The sequence below is a fragment of the Ascaphus truei genome, chromosome 1, assembly GCF_040206685.1.
Source record: "Ascaphus truei isolate aAscTru1 chromosome 1, aAscTru1.hap1, whole genome shotgun sequence".
NCBI classification, from domain to species: Eukaryota; Metazoa; Chordata; class Amphibia; order Anura; family Ascaphidae; genus Ascaphus; species Ascaphus truei.
Window position 1 is genome coordinate 391,804,286 of NC_134483.1, and position 4,167 is coordinate 391,808,452.

Here is a 4,167-nt window from a genome sequence, read left to right on the forward strand (position 1 = left end):
CACGACATTACTGCCTCTTCAAATCATGCATCTAATATATTACATGCAACGGCCAACAAACATCACTTGCACTAACAAATGTGTTGAGGTTTATTAAAAGGTCCTTTTTTGCTTCATATCATATACAGACATCATAATGAGGCACACGTCGCATATGTTATGTCATTGTGTTCATAGCTTGCACACTTCAGAGTAATATTTTGCTCATCTACCATTGTGTTAAAGCAGCTGCAATTAATATGTAATCACATCATACACGTCAACAGAGGGGGTGGGGTTCAGCACACAGCCAAATAACAGGGTCATGTTACGGTCAACTTTGTTGACACCATTTTCACCTGCTTCAAGTAATTGAAAGGTCTGGTTGATTACTGTTTTTGGGAAGGGACTACCGTTCTTACAACCTGACTAGCAAAACAGAAGGTAATCACAGTCATTTGAAAGGTTCACTTTAGGTACTAAATCACCCAACAAGCCATTAGCTATGAAACCGTACGTCACACATTCGTTAACTCAGATCTATAGTTCAACTGATATCAACAACACATTATCACACACAGCATGTGTTGTGTTGTTGAGTGGCAGCCACATTCAGCCGTGCAACAGCTTCTATTAATGTACCACACATATCCTCTAACAAAAACTATTACTTTTCCAATATGACTTTCTTAATGATAAGCATTGTGAAAGTTCATCTCATGATAGTTATGTACATTATTATTGTGATATGAGTACACAAATATGCAGTGTATGCCCAATATTAATTATATTATCCTAATGCATTACTGCATAAACATAGTTTGTTGTATGTTACAGAACTAAAAAGCCCTAAGTACACTGGCATGTACATTGTCATTACAAATATGTATGTTCACTTTGCCACACACATTTTCAGTTCAGGAACTGATGCTGTTAGTTAGCCATAAAAACTCAACATACAGTAACTCTATCTTCAATATTTTCACATGTCAATTAACAACTGATGTTATTGTTCTATATTGTTGCTCCTGGAGGACATGTGTCACCTGAGACGGAACAAGTGTCTTCACCTGGGTCATGCAGCTCATCACACCTGTAGGAGAGTGTATGAGGTGCAGAAAATATAATATGTTCACTTTTATATGTTAGGTTAAAAAAGTTCATTATTTGTTTTACACATGTTATTTAAATAGGATTACTTACTGTCAGTGAAAATGATTTTTTTTTATACAACATGTATTGTGTTTGTGATGTTAAGTACAGCTAAACCCCATTATAACGCGCCTCGCTATACCGCGATTCGGTTATAACGCGGTTTTCCCGTGGCTCCCGTTTTTAAAAAAAAAAAAAAAAAATGTAAATTTTTTTTTTTTTTAAAATTTTTTTTTTTTTGCACACTGCACACACTGCACACACTCACTGCACACACACTGCTCATTGCTCACACTGCACACACACTGCACACTGCACACACACTGCACACTGCACACACACTACACATATACATAAATCAGCCTTACCTTGGGGATGATTGGTGAGACATGTGGCTGCAGGGGGGGGGCGTGCCGGTGGGGGTGGTGCTGCGGTGGAGGGGGATGATGGCTGCGGGGGCCCCCGATGCTGCGGGGGCTGGTGGGATGGCCCGGTGCAGCGCGGGGGGGCATGGGGGGGGGGGCAGGACGACCCTGCGCTACGGCAGGGTCAGGGGGCCCTGTATTGCTGCGCGAGGGCCCTGTGCTGCGGCGGGGGGGAGCCGGACCGGAGGGGAATCCCCCCTCCCATCTCCTGTCATGCGGTGACAGGGGAAGCAGAAGCCGGAGGGGCATCCCCCCTCCCATCTCCTGTCCCGCGGTGACAGGGGAAGCTGAAGCTGGAGGGGAATCCCCCCTCCCATCTCCTGTCCCGCGGTGACAGGGGAAGCTGAAGCCGGAGGGGAATCCCCCCTCCCAGCTCCTGTCATGCGGTGACAGGGGGAAGCCGGGACCGCGGGGTAAATATGCACTGATGCGGCGGCCATTTTTTTTTTTTAAATTAGCGCGACCCCGTTAGTAACGCGGTGGTCTCGGGGTGGACCCCGAGGACCGCGTTATAACGGGGTTTAGCTGTATCATGTAGGAGTTCTGAGTTTTGAACAACTTTTCATTCATTCTTATTTCACACTGAGTCCAAACAGAATTCGTAAGTCAAGGTACATTTTAATGTGACGTTATAAAACGTATGAAAACATGTTAGGTGTTAGTTATCACAGTGTATAATTACATAGTAAAACAGCTCAGATTAACATGCCATTTCATTATGTGTACATTTATTTTTAGCACATGATGATAATCATGATGATGATGCCGCCAAAGACACAGAAATGCAATCAAGTGACCATGATGAGGTTCCCATTCAAAGAGTTACACAGGTTATTCCTACAGCAACTAGCACATATGCTGCAATAGTAGCTTCTGAAGAAATAATTGTTGAAGCAGAAAATCGTCGCCATTCAGATCTGATGTCAGTGCACGAAAGGATGATATCACTGCAGGAAGAAACGATATCACAATTGTCACATCTCCATAGAGTGTTCATTGAAGTGCCTAAACAAATGCAAAAAATTAACACGTCATTAGAAGCAATAGTTGTTCAGCTAACTCAAGCTAATCACTTGAGAATGACTACAGCAGCACATCCATTCAGCTTTACACCATCAGAGGATGGATGTTTACATGCTACTACTTTTTCACCCCAGTCATCTGATGTTCATTCCCCAGGTCGGGATGTTACCGGTAAAGTAGCTGAAAGTTCTCTGCATGTTCCTGACAACATACTACCGCTGCCATCTGTAGAAAATCTGGAACTGACACCTACAAAGGAGGAGCCAAAAACAAAAATGCACAAGCAGTTACTACTGACCAGTTTTTGGACACAAACCAAAAAACCCAAACAAGAAACGGAGCAAGCATCAGTTGTGAACAAGTTGGTACACAGTGCACAAGTGTCACTGGCCACAAGCCCTGCCCATGAACAGTCACTGGCCACAAGCCCTTCCTGTGAACAGTCACTGGCCACAAGCCCTGCCCGTGAACAGTCACTGGCCACAAGCCCTGCCCGTGAACAGTCACTGGCCACAAGCCCTGCCCGTGAACAGTCATTGGCCACAAGCCCTGCCCGTGAACAGTCACTGGCCACAAGCCCTGCCCGTGAACAGTCACTGGCCACAAGCCCTGCCCGTGAACAGTCACTGGACACAAGCCTTGGCCGTGAACACTCACTGGACAAAAGCCCTGGCCGTGAACACTCACTGGACACAAGCCCTGCCTCTGAAGTGCCACAGGCCACAAGCCGTGCCCCTGAAGTGCCACAGGCCAGTCAAAGTGGCTCTGTTGTGCTTAAAGTTGTAGCCAAACGGAAAAGAAAAATCCAAGAGACAACAAGCAGGCCTGTGACTCGGTCTCAAAAGGAAAAAAAATAATAAATGTTATAATTAACTATATCTGTATTTGGCCTTGTTTTGTTCACTTTAGATTATCTAATTAATATTGTATGTATGATGAAGACCTGTTGTTTCCAAACATTCAAGTATGTCCTTGTACACGTGAAGGTTTGGAAAAATTAACAGTCCTAATGAATGCATATTTTTATTTATATTTATGTATTAATCATCTGTTCAGTAATGGTCCAACATTACCCAGTTGCTATGTTTTGAGAAGCTGCAATTCACTTAGCTGCAAAACATTGTATTTGGGTGTGTTTCATAGGTATTTTAGCTAGTAATTGCATGCCAATATTATTCACATGCAACTTAAATCAAACATCTATTTAACTGCTAACATCTTTATTGTCCGTGTAGAGCAGGATGAAGTGTTAAATATTACTTACCTTCACCTTGCTTGAACCTTCTTAATGTTGTCCTTTCATCATGTATGAGTACTGGTTTCAATCCCATATCTGTGAATGTTTAGTAATATATATGTAGTATGTAGGGATATATATACACACTAATAGTTAAAAAATATATATATATATATATATATATATATAGATAGATATATAGATATATAGATATATAGATATATATATATAGATATATATTTTAACTATCTAAACTGGTAGTTTTTATTTTTTTCACAACATTCACTTGATTCTTCCTTGTTAAAACACAGTATTATAATTATAAAGGCCTAATGTTAGTGAAATATACAT

The 4,167-nt window shown here is 41.9% G+C and overlaps 1 long non-coding RNA gene across 1 annotated transcript; it reads right to left on the bottom strand.

The window, feature by feature from the left end:
• Positions 1-2,165: 2,165 nt before the first annotated feature.
• LOC142471270 (uncharacterized) lies at positions 2,166-3,949 on the bottom strand. Its single transcript, XR_012789384.1, has 3 exons — positions 3,844-3,949; positions 2,749-2,828; positions 2,166-2,561 (listed from the first exon to the last, which is right to left on the bottom strand). It is a non-coding gene; the product is annotated as an uncharacterized LOC142471270 (long non-coding RNA).
• Between the last annotated feature and the right edge of the window lie 218 nt (positions 3,950-4,167).